The sequence below is a fragment of the Ciconia boyciana genome, chromosome 8 (assembly GCF_034638445.1).
Source record: "Ciconia boyciana chromosome 8, ASM3463844v1, whole genome shotgun sequence".
In the NCBI taxonomy this organism is placed as follows: domain Eukaryota; kingdom Metazoa; phylum Chordata; class Aves; order Ciconiiformes; family Ciconiidae; genus Ciconia; species Ciconia boyciana.
The window spans coordinates 39,438,151-39,450,301 of NC_132941.1; the positions used below are offsets into that span (position 1 = coordinate 39,438,151).

Below are 12,151 nucleotides of genomic sequence, written 5' to 3' on the forward strand. Positions count from 1 at the left end.
CTGTTTTCCGATCCAAAATATTTTAGACAAGTCTGACAAAATACTGCTCTCTGCCACTTTTATGAAAAATTTTCCATATTGATATTTACCAACAAATAGATACTAAAACTCTGTGAAGTTTTGCAGTTAGTATGGAATGCAGAGAAGCATTTTTAAATTGGAAGTTCTCCCTGTTGAAATTTCCATTAAGGATATTTACACACCTTCTGTATAACTTTTTTTTTTTTCAGGTAGGTAACTAAATAAGGGGGGTTTTAATATAAACAGAAAATATGTTTGTGCTGCACCATCATGCAATGTAAAGCCTAACTCTCTCTGGTTAAGAGGTGTCTGAACTATGTCTATGTGTCTCCAAATATTTGGATAAGCATGTAAATAAAGACCTCAACTGCCAACATTCAAGTTCATGTTCTCTTTTTGCCCATTTCAGTAGGATACGGTAGGACTTTGCCAACCCATCCAGCTAAAATTGGTTCTGAATATATCCAGCAAACCATCTCCAATTAAAAGACTAAGGTCAGCGTTTGTAAAGTGTACGTATTACTGACATACTCATCCACTGCGTGGATGCTTATCCTCACTCAACTAATATGGCAAGATTAAAAAAGTTTATGCAATTTTTATTTAATATTTTTCATGTATTTAAAGAAAACACAGCTTTAAAAGACAAAGTATATTTTGAGGTCTATCAGAAAAAGCTCATGCCACTGACAGCTTTGTTGTAGAAGACGGGATAACTCAGAGCATTTATTATTATATATTATTATTTATTAACTCAAGGACTCTTGAGTTCAATACCTGTTTGTGGCACTGACTCACAACATGCCCTTAGGTAAGGGTCCTAATTATTCTGTGTCTTATTTTGTTGTGGGTGAAATCTTTTCTATTAGAACTGTTGGAAAGAAATTTTTGAGATCCTTGGACCAAAATCCCTTCTGAAAGTGCTGAACAATAGGCTTGAGTTATCTGAACATGGAAGTGGAAAGCAACTTATCAATTAGCTACGATTAAATTCTTCTTGACACAAAAGGGAAGAGATTTGTATTTTACTGAACTATGTGCTCAAGAGTTTCATTTTTGTTTTTAGTATCTTTCACATGTGCTGTCATTCAAGTAATTTTCTTTGCTATCATCCCCCAAAAATGCTGGGAAAGGACATAAAGAGGTTAGAAGGATGAAGAGAGGGAAAAGGAAAAAAATAAGAAATTATTATTTCTATGCAATACTCAAACCTTGACATTGATTAGTAAGTCAGAATCAATAGTAATTTCTCCCATATATATTATTATTCCCATAATATGAAGTATATTCATTATTTCCATAGTCCAATACCCAGGCTTATTCTCAAAACAGAAAGATGTTTACATAATATTTTTGAAGGGAAAAAAGATTATTTCAGCCTCTTCTAATTAATGGTATTGACCAAATTATGGTGGTTCATTTGTTCTCCTACACAGGAAACAACTGCCCTCTGGTTAAAAAAATAAAGTTATATTAGCTTTTAATTTCCATTTTCAAAGGTATGTTTATGGAATATTTAAATTTGTAATAACTTTCCTAGCACACATAATGACTAGTGTATGTTCTCTCTTGCACTCCCCATTTGCCCACTTCATCCACCCTCCACCCTGAACCTACATTATAATTATAAATATAATTATAAATTTACATTATAATTTAGGTATCTGTGTGAGTGTCCATGTATAATAAATGGAATCACTAACTTAACACAGAGAAAAAACTAACACTGAATTTATTTGCTTGTCCTAAGAAATGCATGAACTTTGTTTGGACCATGTGAAAAGACCAGAATGTGGGATGCAGCCCAAAGCTCTAATTGGTGACATGGCTTTTAAAAATACTATTTCTACTATTATAGTAGGAAAAATAATATTGCATTTCTTAGCAAGAGAACTTGTTTAATAAGGATTTTGCATTTCATTGGAACATTACAAAGGTTCTTGAAGAAATTCACATGCACTGAATTAATTACTTGAAGTGACCAGCACGGAAGCAGAAAACTTCCTGAGGATGCAACAGCAAAGCATACTACCGTGTTTAGTGTGACATGGAGTTGGGCACAAGCTCAGGCTCAAGAACTCTACTACAGCCTCCACATGCTGGAATAATTCACATTTTGATGATAAATTTCCAAAGGGGGGGGGAGAAGAGAGCTTTGCTTAGGCTAAAAACCACTTACTTCTAAAGACAAAACATATGGGTATCAGCAAACAGCCGCACCATGAAACTCAAAATGCTTCTATTGAAAATAACATTTCAGTGCAGAGGAAATCTACAAAACTCTGCATCAGTTGCCTTTGGTAAACCAGCCTTGTTCTTTCTCTGTCTCAAATTCTTAACTTGTACTCCACAGCAAAACCCTTCCATCTCAGCATCCAAAGATTCTCACCAGTTGTGACTCCCAACCCAGAAGTAATCTGCTTAACATTCAGCTTTGCCAACAACTGTGCAAGCGGATAGTTGCCTTTAAAAAAAAAAAAAAAAAAAAAAAAAAACAACAAACCAACCCACAAAAAACCCCACTTACTTAGTTCACTATTGTTTTCCCGAGGTCAGTTCTAATTATTTTCCAGCATGGCAACTTTAAGGAAACTAACACATACTGAACAGTCTCCTACAAAGGAAAAACAGAATCAAATTTGAAGGAAGACATTGCATCCACTTTTGCAGCTTTCTGGTTCTCTCCGAGCCAACTCAAACTCCAGATATCAAAGTGCATTTGATAGTTGGTTGGCACCGTGGCCACTGGGGACAGCCCAGGGCTCAGCAGGCTTCCCTGGGGCAGGATGGTGGAACAGTACATGCCAGTACGGTCATCTCACCCACATCTCACCCACCTAAGAGGAAGCCCTTGGACACACCATCTAAACATGTGCAGGAATTTTTGGCATCTGGAACACAGTTGTGATTCAAAAGTTGCAAGTGCATATAAACATCTTCGTTCTAATATAAATTGATCGTGAGACTGAAAAGCAAGGTAAAAAACTAACTCTGATTCATAAAAATACTTGATGAAAGTGCACACAATATTTTCAATTTCTCACTCTTTGGAATAAACAGCAACACTACAGCACACGCCTCCAGAGGAATAAAGCCAGACAAAAACTTTGATTTTTGTCACTCTCACAAATATTCTTACAGCACTTCAGCTCTCGTAAGGCTTTCTTCCCGGCTAGAGCCAGTTACTGCTGGAAGGGAGCTGATAACTTCTTGTGCTTCTCAAAGCAAAGCAAGTTACTGGAGCTCTCACCAGTAGCTAGCCTGTGATAAAGGCAGTACCGAGGAAAATGATGTTCCTATTTAAAGCAGCAAGGTAGAAAATTTACCACATGTATACCAGTCAGAGAAGATTTTGGTACATATATTAGCAACACCCAAAGAACAGTTTGGTGTAAAATTCAGTGAGGTCTGGCCAGAGAAGACAGACGCTTAGAACGCAACAGAAGAATATGATTATTAATAAAGTTCAGCATAACCTCTGCAAACAGATAGGTTATTAACCATGTGGCAGCGTACCACGATGCAGACCACCACTGACAGTTAGCCCAGTAACCTCTTACGCCGCGCACACGGCTGCGCCCCGAGGTGAGGGAGCGCCCGCGCTGCCCAGCGCGCGGCACGGCCGAGGGCCCCCCACAGCATCACGCAAAGCAGCCCGGGCACAGGGGCCTTAACCAGGCTGCACGTCCTTACCTCCCGCTAACAGAAACCTTGTTTGGGGGCCACCGGGCATAACGGAGCTCAAATCTCACTCATGAAGTATTCCATGGTTTCTCACAGAGAAAAAACAATATTTAGGAGATTCATTTCCCCCTTGGTGTGCCCAGACCGTCACACAGATTAGTACCTCGAATGAAATGTTGCAGTTAAACACTTTCCAGTCCAGCTCAGTTTGTTCCATCCTGATTCTCTGAAAACCACATGGAGAGTTTTCAGCTGTAAGCACCATTTCTTGCACTGTATTATTTAATTACTGTAAAGGAGCTGGTCACAGACCTGATAAAGCACTGCAGTCCCTAATTCTCTTGACTCGTATCTGACCTTCCAAATGAAAAGATTAAGAAAGGAATCATTCTTGGTGGTAATTTCCATGACGTTAACAGTTTTCCACAACTTGAGGAGAAAAACACGATTTTGCATAACTACACAACAATACTCGGACAGCAACAGCATCCACTCATTACTGATTTATCCTCAGACTGAATTTACCAAGTGAATCACGTAACAATGAGAAAGTCCAAAACCTCTATTTGGCTGAGACTTAAATTAAGATCCGGTAGCTTACCTAACTAAATTATAAGATAATTTTTTTGCTGTTAGATATAGTGTTTGTTTAGCAGGAATCACAAAACTAAACAAAAAAGCATTAAACTTCTTTTAATACTCCAAGTTTTCACTTAACCCTGGGCAGCAGAGTAATTTAATTTCTCAGTGCCTGATAGTATTTCTGCAGGATATCCAATCTTAACTTTGCACATAGCTCAAATTCTTTATTAATATTGCCAGAAATCAGGGGGGTGGGGGGGGATTGACTTTTTCTTATTCATTTCTCATTCCCAAAGAAGAAGAAGCGGAGATAAATTGCATACCTGTTAGAACAACATGATTTAAAACTTTACAACAGAACGAAGCTCCTGTTGTACCATCTGGTTAATAAGCTGTCAGTTCACTTATTAAGAACTATAGAGATCTGGTGGAATTTGAGGAAGTGGCTGACAGCCCATCATATTTCTGATTCTAAGGTACATCCTGTCTTTCAGTAAAGTTTGAATAAAACAATGCCAGGTTTGCAAGTGAGCTATACAAAGAACAAAGGCACTTGGGAGGAAGCTTGTAAAGATCTAAAGCTTTGTAAAGTATCTAGAGAAATGCATCTATAACCAGACACTGAATCAGTCTCATTTCCCCTGCTACCCTCCCCAGTGCATCTTCTCCCATCCCTCCTCCATCCCATACTACATTCTTCAGCACAAGGAGGTTTTGAAGCAGGTTTACAGAAGGTAATCACTGTTGGAGGGCGGGAGGAAGGGTAGGAGTTTTTAATCTCCAAGGCTAAACGGATGAAGGCGATCTTAATGGATAGCATCTGCAACTGTTCTCAGGCTGAGGAGGGGGTTTGGACTAGCTGAGGAACAAAAACACGTCTCAGCTTAAGCCTAAGAAAAAAATGGTGGGGACAGAGGGAAAGAAAAAGCCTTAAGAGCTGTGATTCTCAGCTGTCCAAAGTATCCTTTGGAAAAAGGAGTTCTTACCTTACAAGAGCTGAAAGTGACAAAAATGTAACTTTTAGTACCCTTATTGGATGTTTTACTACATCCTCACCAGGATCTTCATTAAAATCGTACTTAAGATTAAGTCAGTGGCTGGTTGCAATGGTAAAGTGGCACCCCTGGGATGTTGCCCAATGTGATTAAAAAGCACACAGAGCAGTGCCGCAAATTGTAGCTTTTTCAACTTGGATATCCCTGTGTTTTTGTTTTCATTTTTAAGGAGACTGCAACAAACCTTTTGATTGCAAATATACTGACTGTTAGGAAATATCTTCTGTTAGAAAAGAAAAGGTGTGCAGCACTAGCCTGTTGAACTGGCACTAACACAAGCAGCTCTTCTGCTTTGACAAAACATCATCATTACCAACAACATGATAGTTGGGATCAGGGGAACCAGTTCTATTTCTGAATGTTTCAAGTGCAACTGTAACCTTTTTTGGAATGCAAAAGAGCATAACACAGTCTTCCTTGTGTTACAGCGATGCTGGAAGGCCACATCTGAATAAGGTTCAGACATATTTAAAAGAGACAAGTCCATCTGCTGCTGAAGTCTTTACAGGCCTCAGCTTCATTTTCAAGATTGTCAACTGTCAGGAGAGAAATAGTTTCACCTCTGTTGGTAGGACAAACACTAAGTCACAGAAAAATCCAGTGATTTCCCAAAAACTGAACCTACATATCATGGTCAGAGTAGGCCAATCAATCACAAAAATACCTACTTCTAACTCTTGTCACAAAAGAGAGTTTTGCCAAGATCCTTTGACTTACAAGTCTCCAACACTTGGAGTTCCTGGAGCTGGCTTCATCTCCATGGCACAACTAGTCCTTTTTTAGTTACTTGATTGACATTATAGCTCTGAGTCAGGACTGCACTACCATATGAAATTAGGTTCACACAAAGTATTCCACAAAATAACATCAAGACTGAAGTGTTCATGTCATGCGCTTTTCTAAACTCTAGTCTTAACAGCGACACATGAGTAAATATTTTTATAGCTCAAAAATCTCAAAACCATTACCAGCTCTTTTAACCCTTTCCATTTTAGGCACTATTAAATGCATAAAATTTAGTTATTTTATATAAAAACAGAGCATACTGATTTCTTTGTTATCATAAAGATACAAGCACATTTCCCTTTTCATAACTGTAGGTAATGCACAAGGGACCAGAACTTGCAGACATTTTATCACTGAGCATTATACAACAGCACTTTCTGAAATTGCAGTTTATTCTCTGCCTTAAAACCAGAACAAATGCTAAGAGAACAAACAAGAAGATACACCTGCTCTCCTTGAGCTGTAATGTTTTGGGGGTTGGTTTGTTTTCAAATGCAAGCTCCATAAAAGAACAAGCTAATTTGCAGGAACATACTACCTCTCAGTGGTTTGAGCTTAAAAATAAAACAAACAAAAAAAAGTGACTGCAAAACATGGCATAACAGTTGGAACATTTCTTTTGGTAAGTTATTAGTAAAACTTTTCTTTAAAATTGCTCTTCAATTACAAATTTTGCCAAAGCAAACAAACTTGCCAAACAGCCTTTAAAACCCAGGAGAGAAAAAGCGTGGTACGGGATGACTTTCTTGGGAGCTCCTATTTCCCTCCTACCTGCTGGGATCTGCAGGATTCCTGCATGGAGAGCCCTTTCACAGCAAGGTCAGGTCACACAAAGCTGACATTTCCAGAACAGTTAAAAAAAGTCCTACAGGAACCTAAACTGAATGCTTTACCTCTAAATTTCTGAAGATACTCTTTAGAAACTCATCAGAGGCACTGAACCTTCATGAAAATTCCATACAGGCAGGTTTCTGCTTGCATGCAGCTCCTTGTTGTAGCAGGACCCAGGATTAATGATTTGTACAGACTTTCCTGATGAAACAAAAGTTCCCTCAGAAAACATTGGTTGAATATAAAATATTTTTAAATACTAAAGTTCCCTGCCTTAGACACTGAAAGCTTCACAGGCCCAGTAACTAGCAGCATCAAAACTTGCTCTTGAGCCAATGACTAAAATAAGCCAGGGTCTTGGTCAGGACTGCCCAGCACTACAGCTCCTCAGAGCTCAAGCAACAATACACGTATGCTAACATTTTTGTTACAGAATGGTGCTGTAGACAAACCTACTGGGAAACTGGAGGCTGACAGCATTCTGCTTTACTTAAGAGACACCGGTTTCAAAGCAATTTTTTTCTAAAACTTTTTCGTTTATAGGAAATTTGAAAGACTTTGGATTTCCAGTTCATTTGAGATGGAAACTCAGAGTGCCTGAAAAATACTATTTCTCATACATTTCTCAATTACAAAATAAGGAATTTTCAAGGTTTTAAACTCACTGTGTGTTCTGTTATAAACACAGGATGACAACATATATGAGAATAACCAAAACATAGAGAATATTTTAAACATGTTACCATCATCTTTTATGATGTTGAGGTGCTAATGGGGTTAAATGTTAAAAGAAATGCTTCTTTAAATAAGAGAGCAGAATGCTGTTCAGAATCTTATGCTTAATATGTCTGCCATCCACATGGAAGCATGTCGCCCAGTCTTCTATCCTTAAATCACTTCCGTAACTTCAGTGCTGCAGATTTATTGGGAATAGAAATGGGAAGAGGGGAAGACAGGGCAGAAGAAACCCAAATCATTCTTCAGTTCTCAAAATGCTTTAAAATATGTTTTATATATCACAGCAAGTTTTCCATTTTCAAAACACAAAATGTGTATCTTTTTTCATACATCATTAATTGCCACTAGCACTGTGCAAACCTCCAAACTCTCAGAGGTTTGGGCTGGCTTCCAGAAGCTGACATACTTACCAGCATCTCTTTGGTCTAGAAATCCTGGGAGAGTTTCAATTCTTCCTGGTTCCCAAGTGGTCACAAATATTTCAAGAATAGCCTTTTCTGTGGTATTTCTCTTTTCTCTTCCAAACAAACCCAGCAGTTCACAGGCATGTGAAAAATGCTATAAAATGCCTCTTCCTCAACCACCTAAAAAGGATCAAAGTTTTGGATAAAGGTTTGCTTTTTGAAGCAGGATACACAACGGTAACCCATGACAAGCATTATGAATGCTCTTTGCAAGAGTTTGCCTCCCATTACAGCCCAAATGGAGCATCTAAATCTCTTCTTCGTGGAGTCGCAAAATCTTGTTGCACTTGCACCTCTTACAGCAAAGGTCAGAATCTAGCAGAGCCACCTGTTATGCTATCTCATTTACAAAAAGAGGTATCTTTTTCCATATTTCCCTCATAGGAGTTATTGGAGCCAATAGTCGATTTGTAGCTTTAACCTTCTGATAACCTTGCAACAATACCACTGCCCCACAAGCAATTGGGCCTTGCTGTTCATTGATTTCAGCAAGAAGCAGGTTTTGCACAAGGATGCATTATCTTCCCAAGACTGAAAAAGATTTATATAATGAAACTTTGATAAAAATCAGCTCTTGAGAGCAGTTACAGGATGAACTCAAAGGTCTGAAAAACTCTGAGGCAACAAATAGGTTTAAAATCATGTCCGATATAATACCTACTGAGGCCAAAAAATTTCACTGTATCATGACTAATTTCAGCAGATATATGTTCCTATGCTTGGCCTCAACTATAGACCCCTTGTATTTGAGAAATTAGGGTATAACCTAAACTTCTTCTGACCTTGTAACAAACCAGCAACAATGCAAGAACTTTATTTCATGAAGAGAGGAAATGTCAACAAAAATAGGTTGCTTTAAAAAAAACATAGAGGCTTTTGCTGCCAATGACTCACAATTTTTTTTTTCTAAACTGTCCACAAGTACTTCACGGCAGACTGTAATGATTTCGGCCTCTGCTGAACCGCGTTCCCACTGAAAACCATCACTGCATCATCATCATCCTTCTGTAGCAGTCTCAGCTCAAGGCTTAACGTACAAGGTATCATTGGAAGACCACTACTACAAAGCCTATTCTGTCAGCAGCGTTGCTTTTTGGTTTACCTTCATATGTCAGCCTGTCATTCACAGCAGGTCAGCAGCTGCTTGGTGAGCAGCTCTGCCAGCCCTGCTGCAGCAGGGCAGGCTTCCGAGAAAGGGACCAGACAGCTTGAGGTGAAATCAGCTCAGCCGTCTCAAGGCAAGCCATGCTTCCTCGTGAATCGCAGCCATTAGTCATGCTTATACAACACAAACACCATGCATCTGAACAGCGGCATGCTTTGCTGGGGACCAGCTGCACGCTAACTTTTACAAAGGTGCTCATTAAAGCCTCCGTTTCCTTTTGTCTTCCGGATCTCATAGTGCTCCCATGCCAGCCTGCTTTTGAAAACTACACTTACTGCTTCCATGAAAGCTTTGGCTTTTGGAAGAACGAGGTGGGTTGTCTAAGCAATATCTGGGGCCTTTCCAAACATTGCTGAAAGTCATGTGTCTTTCAGCAATGCGTCAAAGATCACAGCTGAAAGTCAGCGTAGTTGCAATATGGCATATCCCCACTAATACAGACAACCCACAATGGTTTTGTTGCATGATGGCAAACATGTTATTACACCCGCCTGTATTACAGCAACGTTGTAAGCTAACGACCAAACTTTTTTTTTTATAAATATACCAAAAAACCCACCTACGATTACGATCTAAAAAGACAAGAAGCAAAGGTAGTGTTATTACTCCTCTTTTAGACAGTGGGACTGAGTGACTTCCCTAAGGTCCCACAGCTACTGAAGCAGTATTTTGCTAGTGCCTTAAGCATAAAGCCCCCATCCCCACCATGACACCAGAGGACACCCTGCGTGCTGGCTTTGGCAATCGGATCAGCGGTCTCCGCTGTTGAAGAACTGCTGCACCAAGTGCTCTAATCCAGTGGTTCTGGGAAAGTGAAAAATCCCAAGTTTGTTACTAAGCCAATTAGCATCTTGCTAGCACCACCTTCATATTTAATTATATTTAGGAAGTAATTACAGCAAAGACCTTAGTCAATACCCTCACTGCTATTAGCAAAGTCACGCCCAAAGAACAAACAGGGACAGCATAGGAGTATTATTCAAAGCAATTTGAACCACATGAACATTGTATTCATGTCAGGTACATTCTCTTTCTACTGTCTTAATTTTTTATTTTTTAAATTATTGCATCTCATGACATCTTTTAAAAGCTTCAACAAATTAAACAGCTTGACAGAAATATTATTGGAAAGGAGACTCTTGGCTCTATGCAGGAGCATAGATTAGACTGACATATTTATCCTTTCTGACATTATAAAACAATTAAAAAGTAATCTTTCTTACATTATTTTGAATTAAAGTGTTGTTTTGTAATTAAAGAGTCAAGTCCTAGAATTAAGTGACTATCACCTGGAAATCTTATTTCTCTCCCTTTTTAAAATTTAGTAGTGTGTTAGTAGCAAAAATCTTGAAAAATATAATTCCAGTGTCCTGAATGCCATAAAAGAAAAAAAAAACCCAACCCAAAACAAACAAAAACCCACCCAAACCCAAAAAACTCTTCTAAAAAACCCCAAACAAACAAAAAAAACCCAAACCTCCCTAAATAGAAAAAAAATAATTAAATTTGCTCCTCCACATTTGTAAGCTTTTCCAGGGAAAATCTTCCAGAGTTGCAATCAGAAGCAAGTAAGGTCTTCCTCCCAATGACATGCAAATCCATTAAATTTCTAATATTAAACTCTGCAAAAGACAGAGCTGAAGTCTCACAAATCAACCATGCTGCTAATCAAACTCAGCGTAGGGAAAGAGCTCAGTCTGTGGCCAACTGTACTGGCAAAACCCTTGTGACACGCTGCGTTATACAACAGGCTCTTCTTGCACGCGGACCAGCAGCTTCTCCGCACGGCAGCGTCAGCAAGTGGCCTGGATGCAAGTCAGTGAACTGGAAGGGAAAGTCTCCCATGTGAAGTTCCTTTCCAGTGTCAACGCAAGCATGAAGGGTATCAGTTCAAAACAAGAGGTGAACTGGAACAAGAGTTTCATCACATGGAATAAGCCAGTTACCTCCCTGAAGCGGCATGAGCTGCGCTTGTTAGCATGTACGTGGGTAACAGTTATCACATTGATCAGCTACTTCTGAATGACAAGCCTTCCCCTGAGGAAGCATATATTGCGGCCGCAACTTAAATACACAATTTATACACCAATGCCACAGAAAAATCTCTAGTTTAATCTAGGAGAAAGTATTGCAAACAATCATATATTGTTTTTTCTATTTTAGAATGCATTTGCGAAACTTTTCAAGGGCTACACAGTCACTCAAAACATTTGTTTATCTGAATAAATAGCAAATTTCAAGTTTTGCTGGCAAGAATCAGACTAGGAAGGCATCAGAGCGAAGGAACCTTTTTGCAGCTGAGTTGGGTACGAGAGCAAGGTTAAAAAGAAATCCCTATCTCCGTCAAAGTCTAGTGTTCCAGAAAAAAAACCTGCTATCCTTATTTCTATTATTTGTTTTACAATAATATCTATAAGACCCTTTGCCAGATACAAAAGCAAACTGCGACAAGCATTCTCCCAGCAGAGATTTATAATCTAATAACAGGATATGGCATAGGTGAAGAGACTTGTCCAAGGTCACATAGTAGATACACGGCACAAATAAGGATGTCAATACTTCCTGACACTCTCTCTAGTCCCTTGCCATTTAATTCACATTGCCTCCCTACACCTCTGATGACAAACAAGCAAAGAACCTATTTAGGGCGGCAGGAGGGGGGATGATCCTACAGACAACTATGAGCCTATTTTGCTGATGAAATAAAAGGTTTCCATTTATCGTTAAAGGGAATAGTTGCAGGTACAGTCTTTATTTGCTACTACCACAAAATCAGGACAAATTATATTAATAAATTTAATTTTACATCATAAATTTAATTTCAC

The 12,151-nt window shown here is 38.8% G+C and overlaps 1 protein-coding gene across 10 annotated transcripts in view; it reads right to left on the minus strand.

The window, feature by feature from the left end:
- The window catches only part of ZMIZ1 (zinc finger MIZ-type containing 1), a 365,884-nt gene that overhangs the window by 202,083 nt on the left and 151,650 nt on the right, over positions 1 to 12,151 (minus strand). For 2 of the 10 annotated variants that reach the window (XM_072869878.1, XM_072869882.1), the window contains one exon: positions 8,108 to 8,281. The exons of 7 other annotated variants lie outside the window; for them this stretch is intronic. The gene's annotated coding sequence lies outside the window, so the exon portion shown is untranslated. Of the gene's footprint in view, positions 1 to 7,021; positions 7,161 to 8,107; positions 8,282 to 12,151 lie in introns of all 10 variants that reach the window. One more of the 10 variants, XM_072869881.1, reaches the window with a different exon arrangement.